General features: G+C 36.8%; 1 protein-coding gene and 1 non-coding gene across 2 annotated transcripts in view; one reads left to right on the forward strand and one right to left on the reverse strand.

The window, feature by feature from the left end:
• Window positions 1-24809, reverse strand: part of DKK2 (dickkopf WNT signaling pathway inhibitor 2) — a 98239-nt gene that overhangs the window by 31677 nt on the left and 41753 nt on the right. The window lies entirely within an intron of this gene.
• LOC118027144 lies at window positions 17688-17802 on the forward strand. Its single transcript, XR_004683771.1, has one exon. It is a non-coding gene; the product is annotated as a U5 spliceosomal RNA (small nuclear RNA).

Below are 24809 nucleotides of genomic sequence, written 5' to 3' on the forward strand. Positions count from 1 at the left end.
AAAAGATTGATAACACGATAATGTACATTAAAATGTATATTAGATATATAAATCATATATAGATTGTATTACAGGGTCTTTGGAATGGATTGGTTTACTTTTACCTTTGTTGGTAGCTTTATTAACAAAATACAATTATCCCAAGCTCAAGTATGAGCAGTAATGGCATTCCTTTTTTAAAGAATCAATCAAAAATAGATGCAAATCTAAGATCTATGAGAATATGCCTGGATTACACATTGCCTATAATTTTGCAAGATTTGCACATCTATTCAAGAAACAAGTGTGATACTGTGACTCTTAATTTCCCATCTATAACTACCCCCAAACCACACATATAAACTAAAAAAGATAAAGTCCTCTTATACTGACACTATATATGTGGTAGGCACTGTGAAGGAAGTCTGAATTCATGGATGCATGCCTGGCATCATTTTTAAAGGTTATAGCTTGGTAAAATTTTAATTAACCACAGAGGACAAAAATTATGCATTTGGCCAGGTTTATGCCGTTTCTAATTTTTTGTATACAGTTCAACCAACTGTCCTCCTGCCCAATAGATTCAGTTTTCCTCATGTTCTCACCATTCCTTAAATAAAAAGGTGACCAGAAAGGTTATTATTAAGAATTTAAGAGATGAAAAAAGGGGCACCTGGGTGGCTCAATGGGTTAAGCATCCACCTTCTGCTCAGGTCATGGCCCTGGGGTCCTGGGATTGAGCCCCACATTGGGCTCCCTGCTCAGTGGGGAGTCTGCTTCTCCCTCTCCCTCTGCACCTCCCCCCCCCGCTCATGCTTCATAAAATCTATATTTAAAAAAGATGAAAAAAATGGCATTAAATGCAGATAAATTGTTTCCATTTCCCTTCTTAATAGTTGATCATATCAAGCAGACATTATTTTGGAAAGCCAAAAATATATGCCTAATACTGTATTTGACTTTCTAAAATAGCAAGACATCTAAAAAAAGATTTTATTTGCCTGTGTGGGAAAATATTCCAAACATATAAAACGGTTTTCCTGGTGGATTAGGAATGAAATATCCCAAATCTCCACGTCACAAAAATTCATTACATTAAGCTGTTTTTATGAGTGCCTGATTGCCTCACATAAGTTTATGTTCTTGATTGATCTCATTCTTTTTTCTCAGAGACTCTAGAAAATTGGTCTCCCATGCTATTAAGAAATGATTGGCTTACAGTACTCAATGCAAGGAAATTACTCCTTTTCTTTTCATGTAAATCTCTTCATTTATCTGGGAAGTCTACTTAATTCTTTATGCCTATTTTTTTCAAATGACTCTTAAGAGGATGCAGAGATTAAGTGGGACCTAGGTCACAATTTATAAAAAGTTCCCATAAATAACTTCATTCCTAGAACAGAATGGTTGCATTTTAATGGGAATTGGAATATGCCTAATAAAAAATAAGGTAAAAATAAAAAAAATGAGGAAATCCATGGCAGTAATAGTTTGCAAAAATGGAAGATATTAAAAAAGTTATGGTTGGCAGAAGTTCACTCTTCTTTCTCTTATTCCTTCATTCATTCAACAATTTCATTTACCCCTTGAGAAACCAATTTGCCCTTCCTACCCTAGAGTGTGTAGATATTCAATTAAGCTCAGACACAATGAAGCTCAAGTAATTTTTAATATGTGATTTCTGAGTTTGCTCAACATGTCATCAATTTATGAAACAATTTGTTCACTGGCATGTAAACTGAACTGAGGGGGTGCAAGCTTAGACAAAAGGATAAAACTACTTATGCACAAAAAGAAGAACTTGGATGTCTTGATATCCATTATAAATTTATTTTATAAACAGTGATTCATGTCTCGTTAAATTAATGGCCAACTAGCCTTAAGATACACTGCCTAAAATTTCAAAATGTTTCATATTGACCTTCATATTGTTATAAGATGTGTCAACTTTCCTTCACATCAGTTATAATTTATAATTAGAAAAAATGCTTATAGCTAATTAAATTCTCTTTCCTATGAGTCTTAAAAATAATGATTAATTAAATTGTAAAGGAACAATGAAATGGGTAGGTTTGTATTTTTCCTATTTTCTTCTTCCCTACTGGTTTCTTCATTCTACTGTCATTGGCCTGTTCCATGTGAGGAAAAGGATTTAATACTATGGTCACTGTATGTTTATTTTTCATTATAATTATGCATATGTGTGAAATGCAAGCATTTGATATTTTCCTCTTTTCATATGAATTTTTCTCTTTTGACCAGTTAATATATGAAGAGGTTAATTCCATTTAAACAATTCATCTATTTGTTAGAAGCTTAACTAATAATTTGATAAAGGAGGATGTTTATATTAAGTAATAATTTTAGTTTGACACTACGTATGAGTCCTCATGCCATCTCACCTCCCCTTTCTCCAGAAAATTAAGAGTTGGCTAAATTTCTATGTGTTCTAAAACAGTAAACCTAAACTCCTTAAATCTTTCAGAAAAAAAAGTATTTTGACTTTGCTGAAAAGTTGGTACATGTTGTGGGTTGTCTCTTTTACAAAATTTTTAGAGTTGAAAAATATTTAATATTTAATTATAGTAACTATGTTTTAACACCATGTTAGTTTTCCTTAACTTTTAATCTTATTAAAATTTCTAAGATCTTAACATTTTCATAACAAAGTGGTTCTAGAATTCCAAGAGTCAAACAGCCATATAACAGTAAATTTTAAAATGTTTTAACCTTGTAAAGAAATTTCGAACTCACGTTTGCAACCACTGACCACTTGTACTAAAAGAAAAGAAGAGTTTGCTAATAGTAACAGTCACAGACTTTCTTTGTAAGCATGGGTTTTCTCTTTCTTGTGCTTCTGACATGAACAATTTAGTTACAATAATTTATAAATTAGACAACAGTAAACCCCTTATGCAAATTTATAGATATTCAAAATATTTTATAACTTTTCTATTGAAAAAAATTTCTCACGTAATTTTGCCCTTCCACTATTTACCATACAGCTCAGGCAAATACAAAGAAACAAGCTATGGATTACAGTTGTCCCCCTTTATCCACAGGGGATACATCCCAAGACCCTCTGTGGATGCCTGAAACCATGAATAGTATGGAACCATATATACTATGTTTTTCCTATACATACATACTTATGATAAAGTTTAATTTATAAATTAGGCATGGTAAGAGGTTAACAATAAGAACTAATAATAAAATAGAACAATTATAATATGCTATAATAAAAGTTATATTAATGTGCCCCCCCTCAAAATATCTTATTGTATTGTTCTCACACTTGTGAGATGATAAAATGCCTACATGATGAGATGCAGGAAGGTGAATGACGAAGGTATTGTGACATAGTATTAGGCTACTATTGACCTTCTGACGATATGTCAGAAGGAGGATCATCAGTTCCTGAATGTAGCTGACTGCTGGCAACTGAGAACACAAACAGCAAAACCACAGATAAAGGGAGACTACCAGACATAGCACAATAGTTAAAAGGCTGCAACAGACCTGGATCCACCACCTAAAAAACTGAATGACTTTGGGCAAGTTACTTCACCTCTCTGTGCATCTGTAAAATCTTACCTCACGAAATTTTTTCTAAGAATGATGTGATGTGATATATATAAAACACTTCAGACAATGTCTGGCTCTTGGTAAGTACCATGGGTGTTAGCTAGTGCTATTATTATTATTGTTGTCATCCAGACAAAACTTGAGAAATTAAATCCATAGACCATCTCCAAGTCTTAGTTGGTCAAACCGTTTTTTATTTTTTTTTCTCATCAAACAATGAACTAGTTCTTAACCAGAGGTCTCTGAACTTGGTTGGGAAAATATGACATCTTTATTTTCACTAAACTCTAACTACATGCCCTTCAGTTGTGAATGCACACAATGGATCATAGTGTTATTAGTATCTGTGACTTTGTCAACAATAGAAATTACAGATATATTCATATCACATTACACTGGTTATTTCTAGATCTCAAAATACTGTTTCCACTCATTGCCATTTTAAAATTATGGTAGCTATTAAAGATAGAACTAGATCTTGTTTTTCAATATATAAATAAACACATCACAAATTTGGTTAATCGTATTTCAATATAAATGATGTTTCTCTTAGTTCTACTATTTTATTTAAACGTTATTCTGAGAAGGCATCCCTAAGTTTCACCAGCCTGCAAAGGAGTCTTGTATAGTTGACCTACTGATCAAGTACATGGATGGATAGAGTGATCTTTATTTATTCTCTTCTCTTTCCAGTTCTTAGATGAATGTACAGATATACAACAAAATGACTAAAAGGGTGAGCAACTAAAGGAAGAAAAGATAACTAAAAACTGCTTTATTTTGAAATTTAAATTAAGAATATGAATTGAATTGCCAGCACTCCAACTAAAAACTTGGAGACTAATAAAGCAACTTGGTGTTTGTGATGGTGTGTTTTGTGTTGACTTTGGTAGGTTAATGTACTCATTTAATCAAGCACTGATCTACCTATGTGTTGCTGTGCGGCACTTTGTAGATGTGATTAACATCTATAATCATCTGACTTTAAGGAAATTATCCAGATTAATGGGAGTGGGCCTCATCCAATCAGTTGAAAGGCCTTAAGAGGAAAGCCTAAGGTTTCCCAGGGAAGAAGAGATTCTGCCTGAAGGCAGCAGTATCACCTCTGAGTTTCTAGCCTGTGGATTTCAGACCTAGTTCCACAATCATGTCAGCCAATTTCTTTCAAAATATACATAGAAATAGACATATAGATTTATATGTTTCTGGTTAATATAGATTTATATGTTTATATCTATGTCTAGATAGATACAGATATAGATACAGACATATGGATATAGATCTATATGTCTGTATCTATATCTATATCCATAAATATATATCTCTCCTATTAGTTCTGTTTCTTTGGAAAACCTGATTGATTTATGTTTATTACTACTCAACCTTGATTTAAAATAGAATAAAGGTAAAAGATAGAAAGCTTTTTCTCTTCCACATTTTTCTTAAACTCCTTTGTCCTTTTTACTTCATCATAGAATTTTATTTCTTAACATTTAAATACCACCAAAAAAGCAGTTTTAAAGACACAAAATAGAAATATACTGATATCATGTTTTGTTAATATCCAGATAATTAATATGTATATTTTTGGGAATAGCTAATATCAACCATTATGTTAAAACTAAGGCAACATATCTTTTTGTGAGCCTAATGAGTTATTTTTAAGTTTGGCAGGAATAGGTTTCCTAAGAATGTCAAAGCCAAGAGTTATGCAGGTCTTCCCAATTAAAAAGCAATAAAAACTATTTGAAACATCCCACCAAAAATAAGATTTAATACATGCAAGCTATTTTGCTTGCTTTTGATCTTTTATATAATTCTTTCAATTTTTTCCAAAGAATATTAATACCACTGAGAAGTTCTTCATTGCATTTGAAATCCAGTGAAAAATCCAGTGATACATAAGTAATTTAAGATTTAAAAATAACTTGGGAAAATGTAAAGGCTTTTAGTACAGAGTTTCAAATGAACTTAGATTTAGATCTTTGTAATAAGACATGGATAATTAATTTAAGGTGATGTCAGGTGATTGAAATTATGAGAAAATGACCAAGCAGTTACTTAACACAATAATCTGCCAAAAAGCAGTAGCTAATATACTGACTCTAGTAAAAAGTTGCCTTTTATGACATAATATTCCTTCACCAAAGAAAAACAGCAAATGTTAACCAAACTTTGGAATCAGACTCTGAGCTTAAAGAAGCATGCAGTTCATTCATATTCTTCATACACAATGGAATTTATGTGGGAATATGCATGATAGGCCAAAATGTGCGTAGCCTTCCTCTCAACTCCAGTCACAAGAGCAGCAACTGAATGCAACCTCCTCAATATCCTGGGGGTTTTCTGAATAGTAGCTAACTCTCCATCCCTTCCAAATTTTCAACCATTCTAATTTTCTCAAGAATGTACGTGTGTTTTTTATTTAAATCTCATCTGCTAGGAAGTAAATTAAATGTCTTGACCATTGTTCACAAATAGTCATGTTTGAAAGAGCATATTGTAAGCCTCTGGGTTCTTTCTTTCTTTAGACAATATGCATGTTAATGAACAGCCTGCAAGTCATAATTCTCTGGAGGCTGTCTCAGAACTACCAGGCTTTTCAGCCATAGGTTTCTGATTAATAATGGATTACAAGTAGAAGAAAGGTCACAATAAGGAACTGTCTTCAAAGAATTATTTTTATTATTAGAGTCTGTTCGTGTAGTACAGAAGTGCACAATTTGTAAATTTTTTTAAATTTTAAAGGCGGACTGCTTTTTTTTTTTAAAGCATTACAAGCACTGATAGGGACAAGAATTGATGACAGTAAAGTGTCTTGGTGGATCTACTCATTCATACATTCATTCACTCACTCATTCAACTAATAAATATTGAGCACTTATCCTAAATCAGGCACCGTGGGAGGCGCTGGCTTCACAAGGATGGAAGAAGACAAGCAATGTTTTCTTATGGAGCTTGCTGTTGGTGGGGTAGGGATTAATAAATATGTTAAACTTAGATAAGTACTCTGAGTGAATGTGGCACAGTGTTGTAGACGCACATAGCAAGAGAACCTCATCCAGATGAAGGGTCAGAAAAGGTTTTCCAAAGAAGTGATACTTGAGCTGGGATCTCAAGGATGCCTAGCAGCTAACTAGTAGAAGGGAGAGCCATGCTGAGGAAAGTTCCAAAAAGTGGAAATGGTTTGTGTAAAGTCCCTGTGGCACAAGATAGCATGGCACAAAGAAGGATGAAGTGTCCCAAGGGATGAGAGCAAGGTGGTGATCCAGTGAGATGAGATCTAGTCAGACATTGGTTTATTCTAGAAGAAACAGGAAGTCACAGAAGGATTTTGAGGAGAATGATGACATGATCCTAGAGCACACATCTGTCTTTCCTGCTGGGGGTTTTGTTAAATACCAGAAATGCAATGCCTGACACTTAATAGAGTTGATAAATAAAAGAAAGAAAGAAGGGGAGGGCAGTGAAAGGGAAACAACAGAGAACCAGACAGAGTAAGTGGTATAGATCTGGAGATATCTAGGTTAAATAGAGTCCCCACCTCCACTGCCTTGGCTCCTCAACTTTTTCCAGAGCTTGTCTCATTTTGGTTGCTATCATCATTTTTACAGATGGTGTTAATAAGGCCAGGATAATTAAGTAACTTGCTTAGGTGATACAACCATATCAGCCCTCTCTCCAGCATCTTAGTGTGTGTGTGTGTGTCTGTGTGTGTCTGTACGCATACCCACACACATACATCATTTTCTATCTCTCCACCCAGACAGGTTTTGATTGTGATTAAGATTTAAAGTAAGGGTCGGGGCGCCTGGGTGGCTCAGTCATTGAGCGTCTGCCTTCGGCTCAGGTCCTGATCTCAGGGTCCTGGGATCGAGCCCCACATCGGGCTCCCTGCTCGGCGGGAAGCCTGCTTCTCCCTCTCCCACTCCCCCTGCTTGTGTTCCCTCTCTCACTGTGTCTCTCTCTGTCAAATAAATAAAATATTTAAATAAATAAATAAATAAATAAAGTAAGGGTCTAAATACTGGGGCCATGCTTTATATTCTTAAAATTATCTTTTAATTCAAGTTGGTGTGAAACACAGTGTGCCCAACAGATAGCAGAAATGCATAATGCATAAAATGGACTGCATAATGAGGTAATTGATTTCTCATTTCCCTATGGCTTTCTGGGCAATTTGGCTTTCAATGAGTTGGCAAGATTCCTGAGCTGTTATCACACTTGGGATTTACAGAAAATTAAAGAGCTGCCTCTCGTTGTAGTTCCTTCAGGTTAAGAAGAAAGGAATTAATATTATTGACTCCCCCGCTGAAGAGAAGATAAAAAGACACTCCCTCAAGATATATGGTCAGATTCTTCCTCCCTTTCCCACATTGCCAATTTGGATTTCACAAAAGTATAACTTGGTTAACTTAGAGACACTCCCAGAGTAAAAGAAAACTACTCAAGAAGAAATTTTAGCATTTGACCTAAAACAAATCCCAGTTCCTTTCTGGAATTAAGTTGAGTACTAGGTTCCTGGAGAAAAAGGCTATCCATTTTTTTTTAGGAGTCAATTACCCCAAAGTAGCAGTTTCATGATCGTTGCTTGGAATTGAGTCCTTGCTTCCCTCACTCTGTCTCTGCTAAAACTTTTGCTTCCAGTTTGGGATCTGCCCAGGTCATCCCAGGTACTCCCACTTCTTCTTCTTCAGGACTATTTTCCTGGGCTCCTCACTCTTAGGACCTATTCTACCAGTAGTGATGATGCCCCCTTTTCCTCACTTCTCCCGTCCCATGTTTCCTAGCCCTCTGCTCAGGAAATTCAGCCCCATGCTGACTCCAAAATTTAAAAAGTTTTACTCTGAAAATTAATTACATAACTTGTACCAAGTATAGTGTTTAAGTGTGTGTGTCAGGAGGTAGGGTGGGGAGATAGCTAAAAAAAAAAAAAAAAGAAGAAGAAGAAATATGTTTCCTCTGTGATATACTTTCACCCTCTGTTGTTTTCCGGTTCTTAGTGATACCACCTTTCAAAGCTTTTGACATTTACTTTGAATGCTTGCTTCAGGTGTGAGTAATATGCTACCGCTTTCCAAACTCAAGAATGCAGGGAGGAAAAAACAACTTGGAATGATTCGTGGTGCCAATGGAAAGGAGCTGACAAAGAAAGACGCGGAGTCCTCAAGAGCACAGAAACATCTCCAGGAGTTCAACTTGATCAGAAGCCTCCCCCACCCTCATTCCAACCTTCCTGTCAGCTCCACTATGGGGGGCCGGACCCCAGGGACAGAAGCCCTGGGGAACTTCCTGTGTCTGCTTCAAGCTGGCTGCAGAACAAAGGAGGGAGATATCATGAGTTGGATAGAACTTTATGAAAACCCAGCCACTGTGATTATTTTCCTCAGAACACGTATTTTTGAGTTTGGGTCAAACATTAATGTGCTCTAGCCAGGTGTCTGGGATTTGAATCCCAGTTCTACCACTTTTCAGATACATGACCTGCAACAGTTAATTTAGCCTCACTTTTCCCACTTATAAAATAGGGGCATTATTACTCTCTACTTCACATGGTTATCGAGAGAATTAAATGAATCAATTAACATAAAGAAATGAGAACACTTTCTGGCACTTTATGGAATTGCTCAATTAAGACTGTAAATAAACAGAAATTTTGGAAGCCTTCCAACTGTGTATATAACAGCAAGCATGCAACTGTAGGCCATTTAGAAACGAGTAATGGTTATCTATCTTTGCCATTGTCATTCTGAAGATTCAGTGAGATGATGTATGTGAAAATCTCAGCAAAACAACTCAACAGTTGCTATTATTATTATTACCATCATCATCAATATCATCAGCATGTATTACTTTTGTTAGTTTGTCAGCTGCTATGTCGGCACAGGGCCTATTGTACCCATAGAATGTTAGGATTGTGGCAAATCTGGCATTGCTGATCATTGGAAAAATCTTTAATCAAGACAATTCAGCTCCAAAATTTTGAGTCAACTCCTAATACCCATATAACTAGTTTGTATCTAAAGGGAGGAAACATGGCCACAATTTACATCCGACAGCATTTCTTAGGAAATCTTGCTGCTAAATGCAACTGACTACTTCTTCGAGAAGGACTAGAAAAGTCAAGTCTTTAAAATGTTAACACAACTATTTAGAAACAGGAAGAAAAAGGAATCAAATAGCTGTTGTTGTTACGTTTCAACCTTTTAAAATACCAAACTAGGTTTTGTTTTGTTTTGCTTTGTTTTGCTTTACAGAAGTAAACATTTGTTTGGGTGGCCATCTTAGAACATATTCTAGCACTGACTTTTGTCACAGTGTGCAAACATTTTCTTGCTTTGTGTTTTCCCTGGGTAAACATATTGAGAATGTGATTTTCCATATGTACCCTGTCATTTGCATTACATTGAGGGATCTGATTTGTCTGAGATATGCAAGATCCCTGAGTCAGGATAAACCCCGCCACTAACTTTCTAAATGATATTGAGCTATTCCCTCTGGATATCCAATTTCTTTGTTCGCAGATCTCTTTCTCCTAAAAGAAAACCATGTTATGTTATTCCTCGTGCTTTCTATATTATTAAAGCAATAGTAACTGCATGATTCAATTTATTTCAAAAATGATTATTAAAAAACTTACATCTATACTCTGTTTAATGCTGGAGGAGGAAAAGACCAGAAGATTAATGGCACGCTGATGAGACAGAGCAGAGAAACTCCTGCCCCTGAGATCATCAAAACCAAAGACATGTGCACAACTACCTATAATGTAGGCCAGACCACATAAATGTTAAACGATGTTTTAAAGTATTCGGAAAAATAATGCCTTAACTAAATAAAATCACCCTACATCCAGAGTATGAATGATGCTGTTATTACTTATTTCTACTGTCTTCCATCTATTTTATAGTGTTCTTTGATCCATTCTTTGCATTATTCTTGTCTGAAAGTAATATTCTTGATATGTTTAATAAGGAGACCCCTCCTTTGGTCCTAGATGCCGTGTCTGCTGATCAACAAAAGCCACTGAAGGACTTAATCCCTTAAGCTTGGCACTGCATCAGTCTGGAAGTAGTTTACATGCAGAGTCCTTTGGAGTAAATACTCATTAGAGGTTCTGTTGGCTCACTTGGTCACCCACACTTTGCAGTGGGTGGCCCAGTTGGTATCCTCATTATTTTATTTTCCACCCTTGAAAAAAATCCAGCTGTAGCAACCTGAGACTACTTTCTTTGGTACTCTAAATCCATTGTGATGGAGCGTCCATTCATTTGTGATGCTAGTTAATAGGTACAAAGAAGTAAGTGCCTCAGGCTGGTAATGCTATAATAATTTTTTTGCTAATACACCTTTTTCAGTGCAACCTCCTGAAATGCAATCTGATCACTTCAAGGATAATTCACTAGTAATTTCTCACACCTGAGAATTTAAAGAATTGTGTCATCTCCCTTCCTCCCTCTCTTTCTTCCCCCTCTCCTTTCTACCACCATCTTTACACAAATGAACAAACCAGTTCACAGAAGCAAAATTTATCAAAGTTAGTCACAAATTACAGAGCAAAATTCTTGCTTTTTCACTTATTACTTAAATAGATCTTTACTACCTAGAGCTTCTTGATTAGTACTTGGATCAGAGAAGCAGAGTTTCTATAATGCCATCCTTCCAGATTTAGCAATGAAGGTTTTCAAGAGAAAAAAAATCAACTAATATTTCTTGACTGCCTATGAAGTGCAAAGCAAAGTGCTGTGAAACTACAAATAGGATAAACATGTCTTCTTCTTATGGAGCTTTCTTGTTATAAGGCCAGTATAGGTAAGATGGTACTTTTTTCCTCATGATAATCATGAGCATCTGCAAAATACTTATAATAATATCTACTGGATGGGGTATTTATCAAGGCATGTATTCAAAACTTAACATATATAAACCTTTGGGGCACCTGAGTGGCTCAGTCGGTTAAGTGTCCAACTCTTGGTTTCTGCTCAGGTCATGAACTCATGGATCATGAGATGGGGCCCCCACTGGGTTCCCCATTCAGCAGGGAGTCTGCTTGAAGATTCTCTCCTCTGCCCCTCCCCCCACTCACCCTCTCTCTCTCTCTCTCTCAAATAAATAAATCTTTTAAAATAACATATATAATGTTCTCAGAACAATTGCTAGCTTCTTTTTATAGCTACGAATATAAGAGAAGCTATTGCATTCTCAATAAATTAGCATCAATTTTCAATAAGAAAACATTTACAGTTTTTAATTTTAGAATTTATAAAAATAAGATTCTTTGGTTAATTTCCCTGTGGATGATAGGAAATGTAGTGGAGATATGGTGTTAGACCATGAGGGAGTATGACCATCTAAAAGATGTTGGGCATTATATTGTATATTTGCATCCATTACCTCACTTACTACTCAAAATGACCATGCAAGTTACATACTGTTTTGTCTGTTGCACAAAAAAACTAAAACATGGGCCAACAAAAGTTAAATAAAGAGCCAGGATTTGAAGGCAAGTTCAGCTGGCTCAAAAAGTCACATTTTTCTCATTCCTTGAGTTCTGATCTCATCTTCTTCAAAGACAGGAAGATTGTAGGAAGCATCCTGTCATCTCTGTGCAGTTATACAGTATCTTGGATTGTAACTGCTCCTAAGATTTAATAACTGTAGAAAAAACAACCAGCAAGCTATCCTCCTGTGTACCATAAATAGATCACTCCATGGTAAATTACATACTTGTGACTTATCCTAGAAGGAGCCCCACGTCGCTTTTGGACAGTGTTGCTGACCAAAACCATAAGGGCTCACACATGTTTAGGGTCTGCTCTGCTAAGTGTGTAACACACTCAGCTAACACTGTGCTATTCCCAGCCTTACTACCAACTTACTCACACTCGCTGCACTTGTGCACGGATTCACTTCTGTCTTTTCTCATCCATCACAGTACCCAGACATTTGTTTGCTTGTTAAACCTTGACACTTAACCACATAAGACTTGTATACATGGTCAAATAGATTCATAAGGGGAAAATTCATAAAACTAGTCACTTCAGTTTATTATCATAAGTCTTAAATTATTCATCCACAGACCTACACATAAAATTTCATTTTTGTCTATATTATGGTTTCTGGTACACCAGTCTATATTACAGAAAGCTCCTCCCACCTAGAATGTGATAAGAACTCTGAAATGGTTTTAATTTTAATAAGACAATTGTTGTAGAGCTATACATGTTTGTTTTGTTTCAATGTGATTTGAAACTCAGCACATTCTGAGGCACTAGTACTATTAATTTCAACTGAGACTATATGGTTGTATATCAATAATATCTATACATCTATATATTTACATATATAGTTATATACCGAAAGATATATTTGTATGTACATATATATACATGCCCACATGCATATGCCTGTCTATGTGGTATCAAAAATTAAGTTTAAATGTTTAGGCTTGAAACTTTGAAACTTAAGCTTTTTAACTTTTCTGCATGTTATATACTATTATATCATTATAATGTCTACTTACACACAAAGTAAAGCCAATGGAAGACATGTAATTTGACTTTTATTCAGCATGACACTATAAATTATATCAGAATTATAACAAGTAATAATTTTGGACACAAGTAATATGTTCTCTAGTCTAGATGCTTTACTCTGATTAAAAAGATAGTTACATGCTAAATTCCTTGTAAATAAGTTCATGGAACATTCATTCATTCATCAACAAACTTATTAAACAGATTCTATGTGTAAAGGCAAATAAATGTACTGTGGTACTGTTGCTATTTTCAGTAATGCTACCAAAAATAACTAGGTACTCTATACCAGATAGTGCAGAAGGCACTTGGAAAATGCAAAGATATCTGAGAGGTAGTCCAAGCCATCATAAAGTTTATTACCTAATAATATTAAGTTAGTGCTCTACCAATTTTTTTTTATTTTTTTTTAAAGATTTTATTTATTTATTTGAGAGAGAGAGAATGAGAGACAGAGAGCATGAGAGGGAGGAGGGTCAGAGGGAGAAGCAGGCTCCCCGCCGAGCAGGGAGCCCGATGCGGGACTCGATCCCGGGACTCCAGGATCATGACCTGAGCCGAAGGCAGTCGCTTAACCAACTGAGCCACCCAGGCGCCCCACTACCAATTTTCTTTAAAAAAAAAAACACATACATGGTTTCATTTTATCCTTATGACAACAACAATATGAAGTAAACGTTATTATTATCTCCCCACTCAAAGATGACAAATGACATGAGCAAAGATTCAATATGGGTCAGGATTCCAACTCTTAAATGTGCTGCTATTATCAGAAGGTCAGCCTATACAGGAAAAATGGACGGAATCAGTGCCCTATGGATTCATGAAGAAGTGGTCTGAATTTTTTTTAAAAGTGAACTGAAGCAACAATAAACTTATTGCGATTTTATGTTGACACATTATGCAAACAAGTATTTTAAGCCTTTGGGAAATTGGGAAAATAAAGATTTTTCTTATAAGCCACTACATTGTATCCATTATTCAATCTAAAATCTTAAAAAGGAATCACACAAATGGAAACATTCTTCCGTCCTATTTAAAGCCTAAATCTTTTAATTCTTTTGGAAGCTGTTGTGCATATAGGGTCCAGGTACAAATAGGTATCTTCCCACAGCATTCAAAATGTGTTACAGCGCATTTATTCCCGTTGTATTTGAATCTCCTACTTTTTAAACTATGATGTCAAAACTGGTCTGTCATCCCTGAAACAGAGAGCCGTGTTTTCTCTGGACACTGATCCTTTGTTAGGGCAATCATCCTCACTGTCCTTTGCCTCCTTCATGGTCTTGAACTATTTGAAATCTTGCCTCCACTTTAAAGTTTGCTGCAAAGCCCATCTTTGTTGCTCAGTGATGCTTTCCCAGGCCCACTCCCAACAGAAGGGACTTTTCCTCTTCACTGAACTATTTTGTTTTTAATCTTTATCATTGATTCTCTTTATATGACACTTATTTAATGTATTTATGTGTTTTATGTATATTCTTATCTCTTCAGGTAAATTATAAATTCTTAGGGATCAAAACTTATGCAATTTTTTGTCCTCTAAGGTTATATCAGCAACTAGGACAATTTTGGTATACTCAATAAATACTGGGCAAATCAATAAAATATTGTCAATAAATTCAACACAAATATCACTCTAATGACACATTTTGTAATTCTAATATCACATTCTACACAATGAATATTCAAAGATTTGGAGTATTCCCATGTGTAACTGATAAAACCTTATGAAATGGCATTTATTCTGATCTGTAATTATTTCATTTATATACTTAATTTCTTCCTCCTTCACTAGAATAAGACCTCCATGAAAGCAAAGACCTGTCTACTTTGTCCAGGTAGGCAGTGGGGGAAGGACAGAAGAAGGTACAGGATCTGTTTGCATAAGTTACTGTTCTCACCACTTTTGTTGACTGGAAAGTCTCCTGTGTCCCATTTCCTAGTATCAGGGCCTCCTGATACAGCAGAACAGGAATCAACCTAGAGGAATTGGTGTTGCTGACATTGGGTACATAGTATAACAAAGAGAGGACTAAAATATTCTACCTGTTTCCATCTCTCTTTTGCTCATTAATTAACATGACAACTATGAAAGTACATAACTGGACCAGTAAAATGTCGATGTAGGTGTTTGGTAAATATAGAAAAAATGTAAATTCATGACTTCCATGGACATGTTGAGCATCCAACTTCGTAGCACAAAGGTGCTGAAACCTTAGTTTACACAAAGAAAAACGAGCCACAGTGAGATTTTGTAGATTATATAAAGTAGTAGCCAAAAAGAAAGAGAAAAAAGAAGGGAGGAGGGGAGGGAGGAAAGAGGGTCCTTTTAGGGTAATTAAAAAAGTTCAGTGGAGAAGTTGCAGTGTTTTCAATAAGTAGTACAAGAGTAACTGGATATCCATGAGGAAAAAAAATCATAATTTTGACCAAAATCTCACACCTTATATAAAAATCAACTCAAAATCACAGATTTAAATGTAATTATAAAACTCTACAACTTGTAAGAAAAAAAAAAAGTAGGAGCAATTTTTGAGATCTAGGACTAGGCAAAGAGTTCTTAGACTTAACACCAAAGTATAATCCACAGAAAGAAAAAAATGATAAATGGACTTCATCAAAATTTTTAAAATTTTGTTCTATGAAATTAAAGCAAGTGACAGAGTAGGAGAAAATGTGCAAATTACAACTGCAACAAAGGTCTAGTACAGAGAGTATATAAAGAACTCTCAAAACCCGACAGTAAAAAGACAATTCGATTAGAAAGTAGACAAAAGACATGAAGGGGCATTTCACTTAAGAAGGCATACAGATGGCAAAATGCATCTGAAAAGATGTTCAACATCGTTAGTTCTTAGGGAAATGCAAATTAAAACCACAGTGAGATATCAGTACGCACCTATCAGAATGACTAAAATTTTTTAAAAAAATCAGTGACAACACCAGATGTTGGTGAGGCTGCAGAGAAACTTGATCACTCGTACATTGCTGATGGGAATGAAAATGGCACAGGACTTGGGAAAACAGTTTAGCATTTTCTTTAAAAAATAAAAATGCAACTATCATATGACCCAGCAATTATACTCCTGGGCTTCTATTCCAGAGAAATGAAGCCTTCTTTGTTCATACACAAACCTGTGCACAAGTGTTTATATATTCCTTTTTCATTATTGTGGTAATATACACATACCATAAATTTTACCATTTTAATCATATTTAAGTGCGCAATTCAGTGACATGTAAGTACATTCACAACACTATGTAACCATTACCACTACCCATTTTTCCAAACTTTTTCATCAACCCAAATGGAAACTCCATACCCATTAAGTAATAACTTCCATTTTCCTCTCCCTTTCAGCTCCTGGTAACCTCTAACTCTCCTTTCTCTCTGTATGAATTTGCGTATTTTAGGTACTTCACATGAGTGGAATCATACAAAAGATGTCCTATTGTGTCTGGCTCATTTCACATAGCACAATGTTTTCAAGGTTCATCCATGGTGCAGCATGTATCAGGATTTCATTCCTTTTTAAGGCTGAATAATATTTCATGCTATGTATATACAACATTTTCTTTACCCATTTGTATGTTGGTGTACATTTTGGTTGTTTCTACCTTTTGTCTATTAGAAATAACACTGCTATAAACATTGGTATGCAAGTATTTAAAACAGATTTATTCTCAATGGACAAGAATGGGAAACAAACCTGCCTTTCAACAGGTCAATGGTTAAACAAACTGGTATTCCATGCAATGAAATATTACTCAGCAATAAAAAAAGAATAAACTATTGATACACACAACCACCTGTTGTGAAGTTCCAAAAAATTCTGTTGAGTAAGAAAAGCCAACCCCCAAATATTATATAGTGTATGAATCCATTTATGGAACATTCTTGAAGTGACAAAATTAGGGCGGGGGAGAGGTATACATGACTATAAAAGGCAACATGATAGATAACTGCAGAATGGAAATGTTTTGTATCTTGACAAATGTCAAAACCTGGTTATGATCCTGTACTATGCTTTTGCAAGATGTTACCACTGGCGGAACCTTGGCAAAAGTTACCCCAGATCTCTCTATGTCACTTACTACAACTGCATGTGAATCTACAATTATCACAAAACAAAATGTTTAACTAAAACAAAGGAAGAGAGAAAGGGAGGGAGGAGGGGAGAGAGGGAGGGAGGGTGGAAAGGAGGATGGGAGGAAGGAAAAAAATCTCACTCAGATATACAAATATATATACAAATTCAACCTGAGTCTCTGATGGGGCACAGCTCCCTTAGACCTGTCAGCCAAGTCTCTTCCACATTGCCCCCAGTGGCGGCCCAGAGGCACCGTGTGAATTTTAAGATGTTTCCAGAATGGAAAGGGTGATGACTCAGATTTCAGTTTAATACCCACAGTGAACTGCACACAGTACAATTACAAAATGGCACTATTTTAAATTTCTTTCAACTATATTTATTTACAGAATTCCTTGAAAATTTTTTGCAGGAGCTATATCATTACACTAAATCCCTACCATCAGTGTAGAGGAGTTTCTCTTACTGGGGTTGTGTTATGGAAGCAGAGGGCATACTCTGTTCCTCTTCATATTGTATACATATTTTGTCTTTTACTGAAGATTTATGATGAGGGAAATAACTTTGAGTCTTATGTTAATTGTTTGAGGCCTTGCTTTGACAGTGCTAATTGTTTAGTTTTAATGGAAGACATTGTTGTGAAGTGAAAGCAGAAGTTTAAATAAAAAAAAATACAGTGTTTGTTCCTTTTAAGTTCCTGGTGGTGTCATGCAGTCCCTAAGCAATTTTAGGCCAAATGTAACTAGATTCTTTCTTAATGTTCTTTAAAAAGTTACAAAGATCAATGCACACTGGCAATCTTAGGATGGTAAAGCAGTGTGCCACAGAATATATTCCTCTATGAACTATGTCAGGATATTAAGTGTTCTAGATTTTCTGTTTGCACATAACTGGAGAGACATATTCACACACACACACACACCATCAATGAACACATGTCAGAAGAGTCTACAGTCTCTCTAATCTGAAGCAGCTGGTGTAATATAAATATGGAGAGTCCAAGCTTCTAGGATCATCAGTACCATCATTAAGAATCAGAATCATTGGGCGCCTGGGTGGCTCAGTCGTTATGCGTCTGCCTGTGGCTCAGGTCATGATCCCGGGGTCCTGGGATCGAGCCCCGCATCGGGCTCCCTGCTCGGTGGGAAGCCTGCTTCTCCCTCTCCCACTCGTCCGGCTTGTGTTCCCTCTTTCGCTATCTCTCTCTCTGTCAAATAAATGAATTTAAAAAATTAAAAAAAAAAAAGAATCAGAATCATTGATTTAAATGTTCTTTATTATTCTCTCTGTTGGGGAATTTATATCACATAGCTGTTAGCTCTTCCCCTATTGTTCCCAGACTGTCATGCAAATGTCAACAAGAGTGTATTTCGTTCATACTCTGAAATTAAATCCTTTATCCCTCAATTAGCCATAATCATGACCACAAACGACTATGATTTACCATAACTAAAATAGATGGTGCGGGATTTATTGTTGGCTTGTGTTTGAAATGGCAAAGACAGATTTTTGAATTAAATAACTGTATGCTAACTATTTGGGACATAATTACTACTTATTTTGTTTTCCATGTATCTCCATCTAGTTAGATAGCAAATTGTTACAATGTCTCATTAGTAAAACTTAAAGGACTGCTGTGCGTGTGTGTGTGTGTGTATAAAACAATGCTCTTTGAGAACATGACCATTTTTAACAGAGAATAATGAACTGTATTATGAACTCTTTCTTAATGACAATTTTTTAAATCATCTTTATTGACCACTCATCTGTACTGTCACTGTGTGTACCAATGCCAATGATCTCATTTGAATGGCATAATGATTCTATGTCAAGAGTCTGTACAACATTTCATTTCTTTTACTTGTTCAATACCCATGTCCCCTTCCTTGGTAACAGCACCCTGATATTTTATTGAAGAATTCAGTCTCTCAGGGCACCTGGGTGGCTCAATTGGCTAAGTGGCTGCCTTCGGTTCAGGTCGTGATCCCAGGGTCCTGGGATTGAGCCCCGAGTTGGGCCCCCTGCTCCTCAGGGAGTCTGCATCTCCCTCTGCCCCACCCCTTCCCTGTGCTCTCACTCCCCCTCTCTCAAATAAATAAATAAAATCTTAAAAAGAGAAAGAACTCAGTCTCTCTCATTTATTGCACCCTACCTTTCCCTGCCCTCCCTTGGCCAAGGGAAGGAATACAGGACCCTAACCAGGCCATGCAGACACTTCCTGGGAATTTACATCTTGAGTAAAAAGGCCAAAGGATGAGATTTGATTAGAGCTTTCTCATTCTGGTTGAGGCATCCTAATAACTCCCATCTAGCCTTGTTTCCTAGGACTCTGGCACTCCATCAGTTCATACTCTCCTGAGGCCCGATTCATTCTTTCCTTGGATTCTTTCAGCCACCTCATATCCTTATATCCTTATACAATAAATTCCCTTCTAAAAAATATTTTGCATAAGTTACTTAAGAGTTGGTTCCTGTTGCTTACATCTGAATAACTCTAACTGATATGTTGTTACTTTTTTTTTGCAGATAAGGAAATTGAGGTGTCAAGAGGTGAAGGAGATAGTCTACAATCCTGTATCATTTAGGTAACACAGCTGAATTCACATCTGCCTGATTTTAAGATCAGCTTTTAATCCCAGGTAACATTGCCTGTGTTTTCATCTTCAGAAGAGTTTAGATGAGAGGATATCTAAGTGGTCAAACAGTCATATTAGATCAGACCAAAGAATAAGATGGGTATAAGAGGAAGCATCCCTTGCTTTGTTACATTTAATCAGATAGTATTTATTATGCATCCAAAGAATTCCTTGCACTAAATAAGGAGTACAAAATCATGATCAGTTTGCAGTGATCCTACAGGTTCCTGTCATTCCCTTTTCAATGTTTAATGTCACACAACTGTGTACAATTCCAGACTTAACATGGGTTCAAGTTCAGTCCCTACCTGCATTTAAAAAAATGTTTTTATTTCACACCCATTTAGCAAGAGAGGATATGTGAAGTCCAGTGCAATAACTGCTAACATGTGTGTAAGCATCACTTTAAAACTCCCAAGAAGTTGTCAATTGGAGTCAATGCAGGAGGATCAAATTATGCATAGACTGGAAATAAGAATGGGAGGCAGTACTGTGACATCTTCAACCCTAAGTCGAGGACCTTCGTCCCTTTTGTGACTTGGGTACAGTTTCCATCTCTGAGCCTCTGTTTCAGAGGCTATCTGAGACTATCTAAGCGTCCACGTAGGACTCTGATTAAGGATCTAGAGCAGGAGGAGGTGAGACAGCGGCTGGGGTTGGGACTAGGCTCAGCAGAATGCAGCCCACCCAAATTGGTCTGATTTATTCCACAAAATCTCTGGCTCTCCCTTCCTGCAAGTGACCTGACAAGCCACCCCTAGAAGCAACTTTTCATGGAAGTATTGTGAGCTACAGTCTTTTCTAGGGCTGTTCAAAAATGATTACACTTGGGGCCAAGGAAGAAGTAGAATGTGGTGTGAGAGTTTGGGTAGGAGGGAAAAGGAGGTGAATGACCATCTATATTGCAGGGAAAACTTAAGAATCAATATCTAGTAAAATCAACAACTCTCCCCCTCTAAATTTTGCTTAAGATGCCTTAGAGTAAGGAATATTTCTTGCTCGATGTGTTAGAATGATCCTGGGCTATGAAGTCAAGAAAATCTGGGCTTCATTTTGGCCTCCATGCTTACCAGCTCTGTGACCTTGAGCAAGTAACTTCTCCATGTTTCAATTTCCTGGTCTGTAAAATGAGGGTATCTCAAAATTCCTATCTCTCAGCATTATTGAGAGAGTTGAATTAGACAGTCTACCCAAAAATTATCTGGCATATGAAAGCTACTTAACAATATTAATACTTCCTTCCAGCTGGGGTATATTTTTGAGGACTCTTCCACTAGACCACATTGTAAAGATTGTTTAGGAAACATCAGAAGCTAAGTGTCACCTAGCTAATAGTGTCCACTAGATGTATTCCTCCAAAATAAACCTGTTTCTTTTCTCTTTAAAAAAGAGAGTGGTAAGTTAGCTCATAAAGAAAAAAATGAATTAATCACAGATTTTTTTTTTTTTTTTGGTAGTGGTGGTGGTGTTGGTATCAGTTGGGCTTCACTAGTCAGAAGCTGATGGTATGTTTAAGCTGTGTATTTGAAAAGAGTATAAAGGGGCTATTTACAGGAGTATGGGCAAGGCTTGGAGTCGGAAAGTCTAATAGTGGTTCCTATTTCTAGTAACCACATTAAAAAAGTGAACAGAAACAGGTAAAATTACTCTTAATAATGTATGTAGTTTAACTCAACATAGCCAAATTTTATCTTAATATGAAACAAATATGAGGAAGTCATTAGTTAGATGTGTTTCATTTTCTTTTCATATCAAGTCTTTGAAATCTGGTGTGTATTTTATATTTATAGCCCATCTCAGTTCAAATAATGTCTTAATTAAAATGAAGCCCTACCAAAACAATAAAGTTGTATTTAATGGAAAAATGTTTTATACCATTTCTGTTTCTAAAATTTTAATTTTAATTAGTTAATTTTAACCAAATAAAATAAAAAATTCAATTCACGTTATACTGCTATGATAGTCCACACCATCAAACAGTCAATAGCCACATGTAGCTAGTAGCTACCGTATTAGATGGTGCAGGTTTAGAGAAACAAAAGAGATGGTGCAGTAGTCTGAGGTGAGCAAGACAAGAAACCATCATCTCTTTTAAGTCTGAAGAGAAAGCAGTGGTCACAGAAACCTGAATAGAGAGTTCCCTCCATCCACTTTTGGTTGAAGTACATAGCCAACTTAGATGGCTAGGAAACAGAGGGAATGAAAGGTATAAACAGCTGGACACACACTCTTCTACTGGTATGCTGGTAACTTGATTTTCCAAAAATGAAAATCCCGATTTACAACATGTCCTCGTTTCCATGGTATAAATTCTCCTATCATGGCTGATTGCAAGCTAACAACATGATGCCACTGAAAGCAGAGTTGGGGGAAAATGTGCAAAATTGGCTCTTTCCAACACACCACTGAATCTCTTCCTACCATTCTCCCCTGCTAGTCTCTTCTGATGGCCAAACTCAAGTGGTAACCAGAGGCAAGGGTGCCTGGATGCACTTCTCACAGGTCAACCTCCTTGGGCACTGAACAGATTATTGAAGGATGACAAAGAAGTGGAAAATATACTCAATGCTTAAATCAAAAAGATTCGTCTACATTTTTTTTCTTTTTTTCCTTCTGCACATATAGAAAGAAAATGACCACAAGGAAGCTGCAAATCTATGGCACAGACCTTGAAGGTAGGATGCTAAATAGGAAAGGCATCAGATGATTTCTTTTTTAGATTAAAAAATGTTGTACTCTGTGAGTATAGAATTTATGCAAAGGAAAAATGGCCTTCCAGTATAAACCCTTGGTGGATACCACTTGGGAAAAACAATTAATGGAGCCTCACAGATTATCAAGAGCCATTTCTTTCTTTCTTTCTTTTCTTTCTTTCTTTCTTTATTTCTTTCTTCTTTCTTTCTTCCTTTTTTCCCAGTGGATTAGGAAAATTCCTTTTTTTTTTTTAAGATTTTATTTATTTATTTGAGAGAGAGAATGAGAGAGAGAGAGCACATGAGAGGGGGGAGGGTCAGAGGGAGAAGCAGACTCCCCGCCGAGCAGGGAGCCCGATGCGGGACTCGATCCCGGGACTCCAGGATCATGACCTGAGCCGAAGGCAGTCGCTTAACCAACTGAGCCACCCAGGCGCCCAGGAAAATTCCTTTTTGAAAAGAATTTCTACAGACAATTATTGAAATGCTACTGCTTGGGTATGAAACAATGAGCTTATTTATATCAAGAGTAAAATTATTCAGTATATTGACAAAGTTGATGTGCCACATCAAGTGAGGTTCAGAGTCAATTATTTCAGCCTCTGTTTTAGGAATCACCCAGGTTGGTACACTTGCATTCTCCTATGACTGCCTTCACCCTTATACCCAGAAATCTTTCAAGCCCTTCCTTTTAGTTCCAGTCCTCTGCAGTAGGAATCCCGGTCTTCATCAGGGTGCACAGGTGCCTTTGCAAGCTGCATGGCCCTCTGCCTTCTCTCTTACCTTCCAGATAGTCCCACCTAGCACCACTAGGCGATTCCTCCTAAGACGCCGCTTTTTATGTCATCCCCACTGCTCAAGAACCTAAAGGGCTCTCTTTTGACTACTGAAGCAATTTCAAATTCTTGGCCTGGCCTGCAAAGAACCCCATAACTTGATTTTAACCTACTTCTCTGAAGTCTCGTGTGAGCCCTTCCATGCAGCCAGATCAAGTTATTGCAATTTCCAGAACACAGGCTCAATTGGCCACAGTGCTTCTGCCTTTTGGCCTGGCCTCTAACACATACACACACACACACACACACACACACCAGAGTATTACTGGTCCTCATCTGTAGTTTTTCAAATCCCACCCATCACCGAAGTTCTTCACTGAGGCTCTAACTGTTCAAAGCCTTCATAACCATTTGACTGTTCCCCTCAACTCCAAACCCTGAACTCCAGTGACAGGTAATTCCCTCACTCACTTTGCCACTTGGATTCTCTCTCCAGTTGTTTCCATGGACCTTGCATCACTCCTTTTTGTTTCCATCCTAATACTACACCCTAAAGTGATCCCATGGAGCCAGGAAGGTGACCAGATTTTGAATCTAAGTCACTTGCTGAACCTCTCCTCAGAGATAAGCAGCAAGCCTGAAATGACCAACAAAAAAAATGAAATGAAATGACCAACAATGAAAGACCAACAACCATTACCAGTAAATGTAACATGATCTCTGCTTGAACAAACTGATCCTATTATCAGCAGTTACATGTATGATGCCAGCCTGCCCTAAATCCTGGAATCACCATATTATTAGATGAAAGATTTGCATTAGAAGTAGCGGAAACACTAAAGGTTTGGGTTGGTTAAGTGCCCAGGTGTGGTGACGTGCCAGACTTTTCCTAAATTTATTTCAGCATTGGCAAACAACATTTTGATTGACATGTCAAATGCAACTTTGGTCACCTGAGCCCAGTGTCTCTACTGTGGTCTCTGGAATTGCTGGAGTAACATCCCTCCCCACCTGCTGCCTCTTCCCCACCTCCTGGCCATTACACGTTTGCCTAGGGGTTTGCTTCTGAATTGAGCTATTATGAAGATCTGGAACAGCGATCTTCAATTTGTCCTCTATGAAATGTTAATAGGTGTTAGTGGAGATGGGAGCATATATTAGAATAAATTTGGGATATGCTGGCTAAAACAAAGCTGTTTCTTTACAGCAGAACTTCTCAGAGACTTTACTAGGGTGATGTGAAATGTGAATCATTAAAAAGAGAATACAGTAGGTCACACTTCACTCATATATTTGAATAGGAAAATGTCCCCCCCCCACTACATCTTGCCCCCAGAACATGAGAACTCACCTCATAGGGTTGTTGTGAAGATTGGAATGAGTTATTGCATGGAGAACAATTAGAACAGTGCCTGGCAGAAGATGAAAACTCTTTGGGCTTATTGCTATCATTATTGTCACAAACATGTCTAACTGAGACCTCACCAAGTGATCCTGTCCCTCTGAGAAA

The sequence above is a fragment of the Mirounga leonina genome, unplaced genomic scaffold, assembly GCF_011800145.1.
Source record: "Mirounga leonina isolate KUSES-001 unplaced genomic scaffold, KU_Mleo_1.0 Mir_357, whole genome shotgun sequence".
NCBI lineage: Eukaryota > Metazoa > Chordata > Mammalia > Carnivora > Phocidae > Mirounga > Mirounga leonina.